Source organism: Octopus bimaculoides, chromosome 2, assembly GCF_046866305.1.
Source record: "Octopus bimaculoides isolate indiv1 chromosome 2, ASM4686630v1, whole genome shotgun sequence".
NCBI lineage: Eukaryota > Metazoa > Mollusca > Cephalopoda > Octopoda > Octopodidae > Octopus > Octopus bimaculoides.
The window spans coordinates 64,326,890-64,345,874 of NC_142929.1; the positions used below are offsets into that span (position 1 = coordinate 64,326,890).

Sequence of the window (18,985 nt, forward strand, 5' to 3'; positions counted from 1 at the left end):
GAGTTTTTTTTTTTTTTTACTGTTTGTCTACATGGTCAGAATTGAATCTGAGTTGAATGGCGATCATCAACTTTATAACTGATACATACTTAATAACGGATACAAAAATTCATCTATAGAAAACGAGGAGCACATTCGTTCGACCTACTAGAGATAGCAGTTAAATCTTCTTCAAATTACTCTCCACAATGTTTTCAAACGGCTCACATAGTTTAATGTACTCCTAGATATATAATACCTTAATAGAAGCTAGATTGATCGAGTTCTAAGTGTCTTTGATGATAGGCTAGCTTTTCGACTAGATTTAACCTGGTGTTGTGGGGGCGCAATGACCCAGTGGTTAGGGCAGCGGACTCGTGGTCATAGGATCGCGGTTTCGATTCCCAGACCAGGCGTTGTGAGTGTTTATTGAGCGAAAACACCTAAAGCTCCACGAGGCTCCGGCAGGGGATGGTGACGAACCCTGCTGTACTCGTCCACCACAGCTTTCTCTCCCTCTTACTTCCTGTTTCTGTTGTGCCTGTAATTCAAAGGGTCAGCCTTGTCACACTTTGTGTCACGCTGAATATCCCCGAGAACTACGTTAAGGGTACACGTATCTGTGGAGTGCTCATCCACTTGCACGTTAATTTCACGAGCAGGCTGTTCCGTTGATCGGATCAACTGGAACCCTCGACGTCGTAAGCGACAGAGTGCCAACAACAACCTGGTGTTAAACATCAGCATCTAATGCAAAATATTTCTGTCGTACAAAGCAACTCATTAGATATTCAGGAGACTAGAAGTGACAATGTATGATATATTTGCCGCTTTCATTGGTGATTTAGGGAGAAGGAATGAACAGAAATGCCTATAACCATGTAATAAAATTGAATCAACATCTGGCCTTACACCATACCGAAAGTAGAAGTTTTGTAATTCAATGTACGTACTAGATATAATCGATTATAAATTGATTATTCCAGGTGATAACTGGAACAACTCTGTTATCTCTATATTTTCCATTCATTGCTTAAAGCCATCGTTCGATTAACATAGTATTTTATTGTTTTCACAATCAAACACTATAATCAATACACTCGATACTTTTTCATGTTTCCGTCGTTAATTGTCGATTTAATGTTTACTTGTCGGAAATAATGACGATGAAGATACACGCATGGAAAGACGGTGAATTGAGAAGTAGTAGTATAAGGAGGATTGGATAGTATATATCACTGTTCAATCCAAATCCATTTTGCCATTTGACTAAGATAACAGTTTATCTGAAGCACTTAGGTATCATTTGTCGTTTACTTATATCAGTCATTGGGCTGCACACAAATCAACCATGTACTTATAGGTTTTTTTTTTTAATCCGGTACTTACTCTAACGATCACTTTTGCCGAATCTCTATGTTACAGGGACGTTAACAAACCAAAACCAGCTGTGTGACACACACACACATTCACACACATACACACATATTCACACGCACATCAAATACACACACATATACATACATACATACATACATACATACATACATACATACATGCATACATACATACAGACAGACAGACAGACAGACAGACAGACAGACAGACAGACAGACAGACATGCGACGAGATTTCACAATTTCCGTCTAGCAAATTCTCTCTCAAGGCTTTGGTTGGCCCGAGATTATAGAAGACACATGCCCATGGTGCCGCACAGTGTGGGAATTCGAAACCATAAGGGTGCATAGGGAGCTTCTTAATCACAGAGCTATGCTTGCCCCTTATTAGGACCAAAAGATTTATGTGTATTTCAATATTGATATTGGTATATTGATATTGGTATTTTCCGTATATTTAACATGTTAAGATATACGCATAATTATGGTTGTGCATTATTCATCAAACACTGAATGTTTCGGTAACATTAAGACATACATAAATTTGAATAAAATTCAATTAGTCAATCTTAATTTACATAAAATTACAAGTGTTGGCGACGTGAATTAATTAATTAATTAGTGGAAGCAATAAATACGTTATGGCAAATAGAGATGTAAGATAGACTTACGAGAATTTGTATAAATACATTAGCACTCTCTCTGTCGCCAGGAAAGTAAGTAACCAATATTTAGGAAACAGTAACAAATATATCCGTGACTACTTTGAAAAAATGAAGAGTTATTTGCACAAACGTGTCTATAGTTGAAAGTATTTTGAATGTATATTTACTAGGAAAAATCGTCTGCATTTAAGATAAATTTGCATATTTATCTTAATACTATGTAAAGTGGTAAGTAGCTTGCCTACCAACCACATGGTTCTGGGTTCAGTCCCACTGCGTGGCACTTTAGGCCGACCAAAGCCTTGTGAGTGGATTTGGTAGACGGAAAATGAAAGCCCGTCGTATATATGTATATATATATATATATGTATGTGTGTGTATGTGTTTGTGTGTCTGTGTTTGTCCCCTCAACATCACTCGACAACCGATACTGGTGTGTTTACGTCCCCGTAACTTAGCGGTTCGGCAAAGAGATCGATAGGATCAGTACTAGGCTTCCAAAGAATAAGTCCTGGGGTCGATTTGCGCGACTAAAGGCGGTTCTCCAGCATGGCCACAGTCAAATGACTGAAACAAGTAAAAGAGTAAAAGAGTAAAGAGTATATATATATATATTACGGAGATGTACTTGCATAGCAAGTGACCTGATCTGAGATCGTGTGCTGGAACGAAAACAATTGCAGCTGGAACGAAAATATTTTTGCAGCACAGAATTTTGTCAGTGAACGGGTCGCGGTCTCAAAGCGACGAAAATATTTTGACAAATTAAATTTAAATGTTGAAATGAATCTAACGGTTTTTGTGTGTTATTTTAAATGGCTTCTAAACACCTTCCACGCTGCAATTGTTTATTTATATATATATATATATATATATATATATATATATATATATATATATATATATATATATATATATACGAGGGCAAATCAAAAATTACCCTCACTTTCGCCATAACATATCTTTATTCTTTTCACACTGCCTTCTGCGCTTGCGTGCGTATAGTTATCGTGGTATTATTTTTCTTTCTGGCTTTGCTTTGTAAGCAGGGCCATTCCACTAGCAATATGCATCAAAGAAGTGCAAAGAGCAGTGATCCGATTGGTTAATGGTTTCAAAGGTCTGGACTGCTGTGTGGTCGTGCATTGTTAGGCAATAACAAAACTTTCTTCGACAATAGGTGTCAGTGTTCGGTGCGAATTACTGGCTTCAGTTTGTTACCCAGTAAAGCGCGATATCTTGCACTGTTGATCGTACACACCTTCTCTGGCACCTGAAACACCTTCCAGACAGAGAAATCGGAACACTGCTCTTTGTTTTTCTTTAGTACACATTGCTAGTAGAGCAGCCATGCTTACACTGTAAAGTCAGAAAGAAAAATGGCGCGATCAGGCTCAAACTTCGATCACGTAACCACAATAGTACTAACTATAAGCACGCGTGTGTAGAAGGCAGTGTGACAATAAAAAAGATATGTTATGGCGAAAGTGCAGGTAATTTTTGACTCTCAAGTAGATAGATAGATAGATAGATAGATAGATAGATAGATAGATAGATAGATAGATAGATAGATAGATAGATAGATAGGCGTGGTTGTGTGGTAAAAGCTTGCTTCCCACCACATGGTTCCGAGTTCAGTCTCACTACGTGACACCTTGGGCAAGTGTCTTCTACTATAGCCTCGGGCACACAAAATACCTTATGGGTGGATTTGGTAGACGAAAACTGAAAGAAGTTTGTGTGTGTGTCTTTGTATCTGTGTTTGTCCTCCCACTATCGCTTGACAACTGATGCTGGCGAGTTTACGTCCCCATAACTTAGTGGTCGCCAATATATATATTGATGGTGCGTGGCCGAGTGCTCAGGCTGTTGCACTCAGGGTTGCAAGATCGTGGATTCGATTCGCAGGCCGGGTGGTACGTTGTGTTCTTGAGAGAAACACTTCATATTACGTCACTCCAATTCCCTTTTCGATCAAGAGTGGGGAGGTAGAATATTGGCCTGCGTAACTAGCCAAAGGAGACGCATGAATGTCTAAAGTGATGCAAGGCGCATTGAGATCAGCAATGTCTAGCATCATCTAATTGTCTAGTCAGTCGCGTGATTATGTATACAGGGTGGCCCTAAAGTAGGTTTACAGTTATCACGTGGGCACTTTAAATTGCTTTTAAAACATTTTATTACATTAACATTTCTATCTTACAAACTGGAAAGGGAGCTTGACAACATTAACTAAATTAGCATAGAGTAATGGTTTCATATGTTTTTATAGTTAAGATCTAAACTCTTAATATATATATGAATGCGAAAGAGATAGTTGATTAAATGTAAACCTACTTTTGGGTCACCATATATGTACATATATATATATATATATATATATATATATATATATATATATATATATGTTAAATCTCTGAACGAGGTATTAACAGTAACTGCACGACAAGGTGAAGTATATTTGCCACTTAGGGGTCAGCCACATTTAAGTGGCAAATATACTTCACCCTATATATATATATATATATATATATATATATATATATAATTATGACAAAAGAACTAGTAATTACGTAATGAGCTTCATTAACGCACAGCTATTAGGTGCAATGCACTTAGAGGTAAGTACTTGTGCCTCACCTTATAGCTTCCTCGAGACCGTCCCAAAAGAAGTGCAACTTTATTTGGGAAAGCATTTATTTATGCAAAAAGGTTACTATCGAAAAATGTACAAATGCGTAACAAATTGAATACAACATTTGAAGGGAAAAATTCTACTCCCAGATATATGTAGATTTGGATAATTTTGTAGGTGTGTGTGTGTGTATGTTTGTATATATATAGGTTTTAAATTTTGGTACAAGCCCAGCCAGTTCGGTGGTAAGTTGATTGCATCGACCCAAGTACTCAACTGTACTTATTCTATCGACCCCGAAAAGAGGACAAGCAAAGTCGACCTCGGCAGAATTTGAACTCAGAGCGAAGTTACGCTAAACATTTTCCCTAACTTGCAAAGGTTTCTGCCAGCTCGCCTTATATTTACGTGCCTCATATTTACATGTGTGCGCGGGGTGGTGCATATATGTTTGTCGGTATATATATACATACATGCATATGTGTGTGTTATCTAAATATGTAGAAACATTCTGAATAAGTGAAGGGTTGTGATTTAATATACAAAACAAATATCTCGTGCATGATGCTAGCTATTATCGAGAGAAATCCTGAATTGCAATGGTAAATGAAACCCGAAAAAAAATACAGAACAATCTTTCTTATAAAATATATAGAAGTTAACTGAAGACGACTTTTGGGCGATTGCTGTATTCTTTGAAATGGAGGCATGGAGATATAAAACGAATTTAATTTCCTGCTTAACGGAACGTATAACATTATTCAATTCACAACAGAATGCAATACAGAGAATCTACCAACAACAGAATTGATGCAGACATAAAAATGGACAACCTCAAAGCAATATCTACTCTTTACTTTGTATCATACAAGCACACTATATCATATATTCATTTTAATTTAACAAAAAGTATAGTCACAATTTTGTCGGGACTAAATTCACGCGTTCAAGAAGTTGAGAGATACATAAAATAGACATTGTCCACCATTCTTAATAGAGGAAAGGATGTAAACAAGCCAAGAAACCACACATCTGGATACTAAGATGTATATCGTGATACGAGTTGTGTGATGAACAAGCCTAAAAGGGCAGAAGATAGACACCTCCCTGAGTGGCCAATCCCGCATCAAATTTCTCAAGCTTCACTTGAAAAGAAAAGTGAGGTAGGAAAGGGAAGTGATGCCTCACAGCAAGTTTGTTGGAAAGTGGCTGAGGGTGGCAAAGATGGTCCGAGTGGACGGGTTTTTTCTGAGTATGTGCTTGAAGATTAATGGAGGTTTCATGAGGCTTCGTCGGATGTTTCCGCATTTTGGAGGATTATTTCTTGTTTGAATTTATAGTTTCTTTGTCGTTGTTTGACTTTTATGTTTAAAAATAGTAAGTTCACTTTGTATCTTATATTGTCCTTGAGTTTTTCTTCAGCCTTAGGGGTTAGTGAGGAAACATTTCCATTTCATTATTATCATTATTATTATTATTATTATTATCATTAAGAAAGCGGCGAGCTGGCAAAATCGTTAGCACGCTGGACGAAATGCTTAGCGGTCGGTATTTTGTCCGACGCTACGTTCTGAGTTCAAATTCTGCCGAGGTCGACTTTGCCTCTCATCCTTTCGAGATTGATAAATTAAGTACCAGTGAAACACTGGAGTCGATATAATCGGCTAGTCCCCGCCCCACAAATTTCAGGCCTTATGCCTATAATAAGAAAGGATTATTATTATCATTAAGGCGGTGAGCTGGTAGAATCGTTAGCATGCCGGACAAAACACTTAGCCGCATTTCACCCATCTTTATGTACTGAAATCAGCTTTGCTTTTCCTCCTTTCGGGGTCGATTAAATAAATACCAGTTGATCACTGGACACTATGTAATTGACTGACCCGCTCCCTTAAAATTGCTGGTCTTATGACATTTTTACCCAATATATTGAATGTCCAGTAACTTGCAGTAATGAGTTCAAATTCTGTCTAAAGTAAACAATATAGACATAGTAGAGATTATCTTCTTGTTTGGAGACAAACTTATTCCAAAACATAACGGCATCATTGCCAGTATATTCATGGTGACTGATAGAGAAGAAAAGATTTTTAAATAATTCAGCCCTCCTCTAGTTTCGATTTCCACATTGCTTAAATTTACACTACATCACAATTGCATTCTCAGATACAAACTTACAAATAAGTATATACAATACATATAGTATCTCAGTTTGTATGACAAACGCTAGCAAATGTTTATATGTACGCACGTATTCTACCACCATACATACATATATACATACACACACACACACACACACACACACACACACACACACACACACACACACACACACACACACACATATATATATATATATATATATATATATATATATATATATATACAAATGTAATATGTGACAATTATTCGGTAGCCATGATAAAACTCCAAGTTTCGGATGTCGGGCCGGAAACCCACGCCGGCATCTCTTCAGTTATCGGGCCATCGAAAAAAAATGCTATGAAAATGAACGTTCAAATAAAGGAAAATTACTGTGTAATTGATCGTTATTAAGAAAAAAGAGCTATTAGAATGACTGCTAAGTAAGGGGAGAAAGTAAAAATGTTCATAGTAATCGCGTAAGCGCGCATGTCCATACATACACATGCGCACCCGCACACCCACGTACATGCGTCTATATTTATATACTCATCCACCCTCACTTGAAACACACACATGCTCACCCACACGTTCGCCAAAAAAATATATATACATACTACATACACGCTCGCACACACACACACACACACACACACACGACGTGTGTATGAACCCTTTTTATGCACGCGTGTGTGTGTGCGAGCGTGTATGCGGGTATGTATCTATTTTTTGACGAATGTGTAGGTGAGCATGTGTGTGTTTCAAGTGAGGGTGGATGAGTATATAAATTTAGGCGCATGTACACGGGTATGCGGGCGCGTATGTGTATGTATAACGGTGAATCACACAGTAATTTCTTACCATTTCTATCAATATATATATATATTTATATAAGGACATTACTATACAATAATGCCTCACGCTATGAGTTTTTTATGGTAGTCTGACCTTAGAGTCCCTCATAGCGTGAGGCATTATTGTATAGTAATGCCCTTATATAAATAAATATATATTTCGGGAATAAATGATGGATTTTTTCCCTTATGAGGTTTTTTTCACGCTAGCTACTTGATAAATTCTTGTAAAAGAATTCATCCTATTATTGAATTTATATATATATATATATATATATATATATATATATATATATATATATATATATATAAACAAATAGTAAATGAGTATATGCATATATACGTACAGGTATGTGCGTACCGACATCCACCTGTATGTATAGGTGCATATCTGGGTACAGGACATTGCAAACAAAACGTAAACGAGAAAACACACAAGCCACATAGAGAACATTCTACTTCATCAGCTACCCCCGTTTTAACACCGGCATATATATATATATATATATATATATATATATATATATATATATATATATATATATATATGCGCAGGCAAATACCTTTGCATAACAATCGTTAAAATTGCATCCACTATAAATATTAAAATAACGAAACCTTAAGAGTAAAACAAACATCAGTAAGTAACTGACAGTCGAATATTTTCTAGACCAAGCTGCAAAACAATATTAGAAAAAAATAACCTATACAGATCTAACAGATACGTCGCTCTATAAAAACCCACGAACCGCAACTAATTTCCAAAACATTATTTAATAAAACTGCCACCTCACAGAGAATTCTATACAGAGCTAGAAGATCAATTATAGAAACATTATAAGAGTAAGACAGAAATAAGAAATCCAGTAAAAGATAGAATACACGAGAAATGAACTATGATAGAAACCAGGAGATAACCGTTTTATATCAGATAATGACCATGTTATAAATTACTATATTATTCCCGTAGCCCTTTCTAGCTTCTACATTGCCAACATTTCATTCAGAAGACAAAGGAAATCTTGCATCATTAATGGACATTGAAACGTAATTTTTCTGCAATAAATATTGAGGAACAAAATTCAAATATTTGAGAAAGAATAAATTTTCGTTCTAACAGTATTTGGGGTTGATAATATGTGTGTGTGTGTGTGTGTGTGTGTCTGTGTGTGTGTGTGTGTGTGTGTGTGTACACATATATATGCATACACATGTATGTATGTATATATGTATATATATATATATATATATATATATATATATATATATATATATATATATAAAACCTAAAAACATAAATGCACAAACAAACAGGAAACAGATGCATGTCACCAAATCGTCATCAATTATTGGTAGAGAGTCAGACATAATATCGCGCCTTAACGATTATATTGAATCCTCTCTTGTGACGCTGAGGGCGAAACGCCGCCGGTAAATGACGAACCAAAAAGAGACCAAACAAGACAGAAAAGCAACACAGAGACAAGAAATAAACAGATGAGCGACAAAGACGAAAACGGGACGACGTGTGGGCATACGAACGAACTGATATATATATATATATATATATGTATATATATATATATGTGTGTGTGTGTGTGTGTGTGTGTGTGTGTGTGTGTGTGTATATGTGTGTGTGTGTGTGTGTATTTCTGCGCTGTGTGAGGCTGTGTCTGCGTGCGTTTTTTACGAGTGTGTGCGCATGTATATATATTTATATTTTTTCTATTCTTTCTACTAGTAAATCTATTAAATCTTGGACATGCACTTTTTTTATATACATCAGTAATGACTTACTCAGTTGTAATGCTTTCCCTGAATATTGCGAAATTGTAATTCTGTTTACCCAAATAAATTGCACTTCATATTTGAGGTTCTGATGAAGCTATAGGACGATATTGAGGCACTCAACTGGGTCTACTGTATCTAATGGCAGAAACGGTCATAAACTAATGAAGCTCATAACATAGCCATTGTTTTTCTTGTCATCTCTTTTACTTGTGTGTGTATGTGTGTGTGTGTGTGTGTGTGTGTGTGTGTGTGTGTGTGTGTGTGTGTGTGTGTATGTGTGTTTGTGTGTGTGTGTGTGTAGTGTATATATGTGGAGGTGCAATGGCCCAGTGGTTAGGGCAGCGGACTCGCGGTCATAGGATTGCGGTTTCGATTCCCAGACCGGGCGTTGTGAGTGTTTATTGAGCGAAAATACCTAAAGCCCCACGAGGCTCCGGCAAGGGATGGTGGCGAACTCTTTCTTCCTGTTTCTGTAGTACCTGTATTTCAAAGGGCCAGCCTTGTCACACTGTGTCACGCTGAATATTCCCGAGAACTACGTTAAGAGTACACGTGTCTGTGGAATGCTCAGCCACTTGCACGCTAGTTTCACGAGCAGGCTGTTCCGTTGATCGGATCAACTGGAACCCTCGATGTCGTAAGCGACGGAGTGCCAACAACAACAAGTGTATATATATATATATATATATATATATATATATATACTTTGTTACTCGTTGCAATAAAAGGTATATGACAATCATACAGCAACATTATTAGCTAGCAGTTTCCAATTAACTGAATGGAATTCTTATGTAAACGCTTCAGAATGTATGCAATATAGAATATTTTATCAATAGAATTAAGAAAATTGTTTTCATACGATGTCTATCTAAAATACAATGAAATCATATTCAATTTTAATTCACTTCCGAGATTTCAATTTCTCACATTTTCTTTTGTTTATTTCTTTTTACATTTATCTATTGGTGAGATTGTTTTTATAATAAATTTTATCTTTAAAAATTCTAGACAAACATACAATTATTTCTTTTTTAGTATGACTATATGGCAAAGAAGATCTTGTACATTAATGTGCATACACTACGCTTATGATTCTTCATACTATTTGTGACATCTCTTATTATTCTGGATTCTATTAATGTTTTGAACTTTATTTTCCCTTCTCAACCATTTATCATTGCCTACTAAACATTTTCCATTACCACCCTCCACCTCTCTGAACATATTTATCTTTACATTTCTGGACAATCTTATAAAATTTTGATCCTTAAGTTTTATATTTTTTACAGCATTTACTTCCTAACTCGTCCTTCAAAAGCTGTCGCTATTTCTTCTCTTCGCCTAATTCCTTTCTCATGTGCATGCATATTCGCATCTGCGTTAATCTGTCCTTCTATCAATCCTTTCCTTTGCCTTACATTCTTAATTATCTCCTACCTAACCTGACCTGATTCTTACAACCTCCTCTGAATTGATATTATTATGAACATTGAACACACTTCTTTCATCATACAGATCCAACACTAGTGACACCATCTGTGACTGATTTACCTTCAATCTCTCTATATCATCCTTTTACATCATTTATTTTTGTTCAAAACCTAGGCAACTACATGTCTATTAATTTTACCACATAGGTGACAAAACTTATCTATACTGTACACTAGAATACATCTATAGTATTTTGGTCAGTATTGTATCACGATGAATGAAAATTACACGCCTTTCCGTTTCCTTGTCCAAAATATTAAGTATGTAGATTGTATCTTCACCCTCGCGAAAATCCATCCCGTCACCCACCATATGTTCAATTTAAGCGATACAATCAACCTTTTCACTTTTCTGCTTCATGTATGCTGAAATAAGACTAAATTCTTCACTTGTGCACTTCACAGTGGAATATATAATTGCATGAGCATTTAAGGGGACTCTTTCCTCGTCTGTCCCAAGACAGGAGTGACAAAGACTAAATATTCTTGTCAAATTCCTCTCTAGCTGGGTGCGGTACCTGTTTTAATTCGCCAATCTTTGCCTCTAATGCAGCTTCACATCAGCGTTCTCGCAGCTTCATATGTCTGTTTCTCTTCTATAGAGACCTATTCAGTTATTCTTAGTAGAGCTCTTGGTGAGACGGTTGTTGAAGCCGCTTTGTAACTGTTATTGGTATTGGTGGATACAGTAGCTGTGATAGTGGTAACTCTCTCGTGTTGCTCGTGTTGGGTGCAGTTAGGTTTATTCTGCTAGTTCCGGAGTCAATACTATCTGTGATTGAAATCGATGTATTGTTGCTTTTACTGTTGTTATGATAGTATTTGTGTTGTAAATCTTGTTATTGTTGATGATGCTGTCACTGTTGCTGAATTGATTTTGTTTTGCCTTTTGCTGCTGCTATTACCATTGTACTAGTAATTTTAGTGGTGATGTGTTTTGCGTTACTAATGATTATGTCTGCCTTTTATGAGCTATGAACTAGAAGATGAAAGGTGTCTTCCGTTAATATGGATTCTCAGTTTCAATTTCCTCTAACTCTCTCAGTTCAACTTCTCACATCATTCTCTTCGTCACACGAGGCCATGATGGAAAATACTAATTTCAAAATAAATTGTAAAAACTTTTTGAAATTAAATGTAAATTGAAACAACCCATCCTCCTTGTTCAGGAAAACTTCCTCAACACGATGTAAATGCTGTTGTTGTTGGCACTCCGTCGCTTACCACATCGAGGGTTCCAGTTGATCCGATCAACGGAACAGCCTGCTCGTGAAATTAACGTGCAAGTGGCTGAGCACTCCACAGACACGTGTACCCTTAACGTAGTTCTCGAGGGATATTCAGCGTGACACAGTGTGACATGGCTGGCCCTTTGAATTACAGACACAACAGAAACAGGAAGTAAGAGTGAGAGAAAGTTGTGTTGAAAGAGTACAGCAGGGTTCGCCACCATCCCCTGCCGGAGCCTCGTGGAGCTTTAGGTGTTTTCACTCGATAAACACTCACAACGCCCGGTCTGGGAATCGAAACCGCGATCCTATGACCGCGAGTCTGCTGCCCTAACCACTGGGCCATTGCGCCTCCACAGATGTAAATGCAAATGTACGATAAAAGGCCTCTGAATAGATACAAACAAATATATTTGTAAACGAGAGGAGTAGAAAAATACAGGATTCGATGTTAAGCAATAATAATTTTTTTCAAAGTTTGGTACAAGGTCATCAATTTTTAGTGGGGGGAGGGGGTAATCGATTGCATCGACCTCAGTATTTTTATCAACTCCGAAATTATGTAAGTTACAGTGGAACTCGACGAGGTTCCAACTCAGAAAGTAATTAACAAGGTATTCTTCCGATGTTCTAACGATATTCCCAGCTCGCCACCTTTAAACCGTTTAATTTAGGCACAAAACCAATAATTCTGAAGTGAGCGTGTTAGTCGATTAAGGTAACCCCACCACCACCACTACGATACTTATTTATTTCTTGTCCACAGGAGGCTAAACATAGAGGGGCAAACAAGGACAGACAAAGGGGGTTAAGTCGATTATATCGACCCCAGTGCGTAACTGGTACTTATTTAATCGACCCCGAAAGGATGAAAGGCACAGTCGACCTCGGCGGAATTTGAACTCAGAACGTAAAGACAGACGAAATGCAACTAAGCATTCGCCCTGTGTGCTAACGTTTCTGCCAGCTCACTGCCTTCCCAAGTACTATATTCTTTTTATTTCCCACAAGGGGACAACAAAGAGGGGATAGTACAATCTGATATGGGGTAAGATTTCACGTATGAATTTACAAAAAGATGAATTTAAAATATTTACATAACTATGAACAGTTCGAATGATAACATATACAAGACAACATTACAGAATGGAGTGGGGAGGCGGGATATGCTCGGACCTCACGAGCCCCGCCTCACTACTGATGCTTTAGGTTCGTCCTGCATTGTATTCAAGCGATTCATCCGTGCGACATTCTTCCATCGATCTTGGAACATTTTCGCGGACAGGCATTTTTTCTCTAACTCTATTTCCCTCCTTAGGTAGAAGGTGCAGAAATTCACCAAGCCAGGGCCAGGGATAAAAATGCCTGTTATTAACCCTTTCATTCGTGTCTTCCAAATCACCTCTCTCGCAATTGCTACTACGACGAGAAAGCAATTCTTACCTTTTTTTGATAGGAAATCCGGTGGATCAATTTTTACTATTGACTCAGTTGAGAGCTGTACTCTTCCTGTTCTTGACAACAGTCGTTCGGCATAAACCCACACATCTGACACCTCCGAACACTGAACAATAGCGTGCGGGACGGTTTCCCTGTCCCGCCCACATCTTGAACAGGTCGGTGGGCCAGGGCCACCATGCGTTGCGAGCTTGTCCCGGACAGGTAAGGCTCCTCGGTAACATTGCCATGCCAAACAATTCTGGAAGTTATCCAGCGTCTTCGGCCCGAATGTACGATGGAACAGACTGGCCAGCGGATTATCATCGAGACCTAGGGCTTCCTTCAAGGTATCGTCACATTTCGCCTCTACAAAGCCTCTATAGAAGAATGTGGTAGAACCACTACCGCAGGCGTTGCCCGAGAGATAAAATATCCGGAGAGCCTTACGACACTCCGTAAACCATGTACCCAACTTCGGTCTACGATAGAACCAGGTATCTAGTCCACCGAAACAAGTGAACTTGCGAAACATGTTTCGCCAGCGGAGACCACACCCGATCATCATCCAGATGAAACCACAGATGCCTCAACCTCAGCGCGTGCCTGCGCATCGTCAGCCAAGGCATCTCTAGCGCATCCTTTAACGGTTGTTGGCAGCAAATAGAGCGTCTCACAAGCGGATTCGAGCCCTTCCAAAAGAAGCGGAAGAGCTGTCTTTCCAGCTTGCTCACCCACGAATCAGGGCAGGGAACGACGGTTGGGCGGTAGGTGATGACCGATGCGATGAACACCTCTGCTCCCCCTTTCAGGGATAGCCACCGCTAAGATCAGGTCTTGGCTATGTGGACCACCCTGCTCGCCACCTCGGCCCAGTTCTTCTCTATTTGGAGGCCTGGTCCAAGCTAGACTCCTAGCAACTTAATCGAACCCTCAGTCCAACGTCCAACGACGCTGTCAGGAGGCATCGACTTGCCTCTCCAGGTGCCGAGCTGCCAGCCGACTGACTTTTCACGATTAAACTTTGCTCCTGCCACCGTCTCGTATTCCACAATTGCCTTGCCTACCCTCTGTAGGTGATCCATTTCGGTTACGATGATGGTGATGTCGTCCGCGTACGCCGAAACCGACTCTCCACCACCTGGCTGTCTCGGGATGTCGCTCAATTTTCGCAGCAATCGCTCAAAAGCCATTACATACAAGAACGGGGAGAGCGGACATCATTGACGAGCCGAGCGTTTGATGCTGAACGGCTTACATAAAAAGCGGTTCACCCGAAATGCCGAGTAGATGTTGTGATAAATTTCAATGATCCACCTGAGGAAGCCAAGACCCAAGACGAACTGTGCCAGAACGGACGCCAGGTAATGATGGTCGTACGAAAATAAAATAGAATATTCATTTATTTAATTATTTTATATATACGCTGAATTATGTGATATTGTCATTTCATTTAAACCATTTTCGAGCTGACCACTCACTGGTCATTTCCTCACCAAACATTTCGTTGACATCGTGAGCAGTCTCAGCTGCTTTACGTCCTTTTTTGAAGTTGAATAGCAAAATTACTTGAATATCGCGCTTTGACATTTCCATTTCAGATGATTGTAACAACGATTTCTTTATGGAGACAGTACAAAAATGGACAAAAACACAAAAGTGGGGAAAAAATAAAACGAACGGGAAGGATGGTATAAAAAATGAATGGATGAAATGAAGACCACTCGAGCCCCACAATCCACTTCGAAACTGTTTTTAAAACAATCAAAGACATAATATGTCCATGTTAAATATTTTAAAAGTTCATGAGCTTACCACTGACTGCACTCCCTTGGTACCAATTTCCTTTCGTTGGATAATGACATTTCTCCCGTAATCCTTACTTGATCTTTGCAAGTTCTTTCTGTCCATTAATACTCATTTAACTTGCGAGAGCACTCCCTCACACCCTTCAATATCGACTTTTATCAACTCGTCCAGATTGATTAATTTCCTCGCTCAACTCATCGAGTGACTCATTGTTAAAAACAATGCAACTTTTTTCACAGGATTAGAGTTGGGAAATTTGGGTCTCTTGTGTGTTTGTAGCTATAGTATCAGTGTCTGGTGGAGTAGGGTGAGGGTTGGTGTTTGCAGTGGGGTGGGGGGCTGTGTGAGGTTGGTAGGATTGGGATTAACATCAATACCCTAAGTTCTTATCTGTTTTCTTTTCTTCCGGCATACCGTCTTCCATTCTTCTGTTTTCTTTTCTTCCGGCATACCGTCTTCCATTCTTCTGTTTTCTCTTCTTCCGGCATACCGTCTTCCATTCTTCTGTTTTCTCTTCTTCCGGCATACCGTCTTCCATTCTTCTGTTTTCTCTTCTTCCGGCATACCGTCTTCCATTCTTCTGTTTTCTTTTCTTCCGGCATACCGTCTTCCATTCTTCTGCTTTCTCTTCTTCCGGCATACCGTATTCCATTCTTCTGTTTTCATTTCTTCCGGCATACCGTCTTCCATTCTTCTGTTTTCTTTTCTTCCGGCATACCGTCTTCCATTCTTCTGTTTTCTCTTCTTCCGGCATACCGTCTTCCATTCTTCTGTTTTCTTTTCTTCCGGCATACCGTCTTCCATTCTTCTGTTTTCTCTTCTTCCGGCATACCGTCTTCCATTCTTCTGTTTTCTTTTCTTCCGGCATACCGTCTTCCATTCTTCTGTTTTCTCTTCTTCCGGCATACCGTCTTCCATTCTTCTGTTTTCTCTTCTTCTATTTGTGCCTCATTGCCATCTTCCTTGCCTGGCTCCTTCATACTCTCTCCTGTGCTACTTGTCATTGCAGGAGATGGAGGTGCGATTTCGCTCCGGACCTGCAGTGCTTCTGGCGTCCTTGTGGTAGGTGGAGGGCACTCTTTTCTTATGTCGCTCTTCTGGTCACATTCATAGCAGCGGGACTTCCTGCCCTCCACTATGACTCTGAATACCACCTCGTCTCCCACCATTATGGTGTCGACCATTCTTTCAAGGTCCTCCAGGGCAGCCTGGATCATTATCTTCAGGCTCTTCTCTTGCCAATTCTTTAGCGGTGTTCTCGTTGCCAGGAAGACCTCAATCTTCTCCTCTACATCCAGGTAACATCTACCTCCGGGGAAATCTCTTCCACCTTCACCCTGGAAGCACACCTTCCAAGGTAAATAGGCAGAAATATTTGCTCGTTCGTTTTCAGGGAGTCTACCGAATGTTGCCTGGCTTTCTTCTCGGATGCAAATCTCATATCCACATTTGCGTATTTCCTCCCTCTGTCAAGATAGGTGACATCTTGCCAGATGGGTCTCAATGCCTTCTCAACTTGTAGTTTTGTCACTATCTCCATTCTCTTTGCGTCCAGTTCTATATATTATTGTCTTTTTTGCGTGTCCTTTGTAACTTCACTAGGAGGGGTGACTTTTACTTCGTGCCTCTCTCTTCGCAGGATTTCCCTGTACTTCTTCAACTCCTCCTTCTTAAAACAAATCTCTTCTTTTGTTTCACCAGCCTAACTGCAGAATTCATTTTTTTTCCACCTTTATTTTTTCCAAAATACATATTTTTTGCAAAATTCATTTTTTTTTCCACCTTTATTTTTTCCATCTTCTGATCTGCAATATCTAAACTTCTCAGTAATTCTTCTTCTTCAGACGTCCTTACGTCTGAAGAATTCAAATCTTCATGAAGATACAAGCAATGCGCTTGCCCCTTCAAACAAGGAGGACAACGTTTACAAAACTGCTTATGGCAACACAAACGAGTGTCCCAAGACAACAATTAATAACAAATATATTTCCAATTCAACAATCCTTCGCTAACCTCTCTAACGACGCACAGACAACATTCGCGAACAAGTCGGTCCAGTTGATTGTAACAACGATTTCTTTATTATCCACAAGTGGCTAAACACAGAGGGACAAATACAAACATATAAGTGGGACAAAAAAAGACAAATGAATGGGGAAAATGAAGAAATGAATAATGAATTGGAATGAAGCCACTCGACCCCACATCCGAGCGACTTCATTTACACTTTTTTACTTTTTCTGCAAATTTATGATTTAACTTAGGCGGCAACTTACTTGCGTCTGCTGCCACGCCTATGTCCAATGTTTTTGTCCCACAGTTTTCCATTAGAGCAAGACACTTTTTTAGGGTGCAGGTTGGGGAATTTTGGGTTCCTGTTTGTTTATGTTATTATCTGTCAGGAGGGGCAGGGAGAGGTTGTGACAGCATGGGATCGGGTGATCGTCGGGTGGGAGTAGGGTGGGGGTTCACATATTTTTCCTTAGGCCTTTTTTTAGTTTTCCTCCTTTTAGCTTGTGCCCATTCCTGCTCTTTCTTCCCAGGCTCCTCCTCGCTTGTAGATAACTTTGCCAGAGGTGGGGTTGCGACTTTTTTTCTTTTGGTTCCTTTGCACTGAGTGGAGGGTATTCTGCCTTCATGTGGCCTTTTCCTCCACATTTAAAACACCTGGTCGCGTCCTGCTCTCAACCATGACTCTCAACCTGATGTCCCCGTCGACCGTGATGGTATCCGGGGCGGCCTAGATCACCATTTCCAGGCCCTGCCCTTGCCAATTCTTGTCGGCACTCTTTTTGCCTGGACGACCACAATATGGTCCTCCATACCAAGTAGGGTGGCATCTACCAGTCAAGCAACATCCACCTCAGGAGGGATTTCATCTACTCTTATCCGAGAAGTACGTCTTCCTAGGTAAATGAGTAGAAGGAACCATGTCTTCTGTCTTGAGGGGAGTAACGGCACGCTGCCTGGCCACAGCCTCGGATGCAAACGGCACCTCCAACATTGCGAACTTTCTCTCTCTAGCTAGGTAAGCAACCTCTTTTCAAATGTGCTGCAGGGCCCTTTCCACTGCAGCTCTCGTAGTCACCTCTATCCGATGCAGGCTTACGTTGTATATTCTATACAACACCGTTCTTTTAGCTGTCCTTTCGGTAGTGTCCCTAGGAGGGGATATCTTGACAATGTTTCCCTCCATTTTCATTGCTTATGGCAATCTTTCAATTCCCTCTAAACACACATCTTCAGACTGCCGTCTCATCGCTTCTGCGAAACTCCTCCATTCTATCTCTCTATCTATTTCGTCCAGACATCCCACCAGCTCCTCCTCAGACGATGACAGGTTTGCGTAGCTAATTCTCTCCATTTAACAGCGCTTCTCCCTTCAAACAAGGGACACAGCGTTAACGAAACTGCCGTAAGACAGCCAAAAAAAAGTGTCTTACGACACAAAATTAACAACAAATACAACTTTGACTAACCTTTCACACAAACAAAATTCACGATCAACTCGGTCACAGATGATTGTAAGAATGGTGAAAAATATCAATGTT

The 18,985-nt window shown here is 39.5% G+C and overlaps 1 protein-coding gene across 4 annotated transcripts in view; it reads right to left on the bottom strand.

Moving 5' to 3' along the window:
- LOC106872621 (glutathione peroxidase) overlaps positions 1–18,985 on the bottom strand; it is a 129,003-nt gene that overhangs the window by 99,106 nt on the left and 10,912 nt on the right. The gene's annotated exons all lie outside the window — the stretch shown is intronic.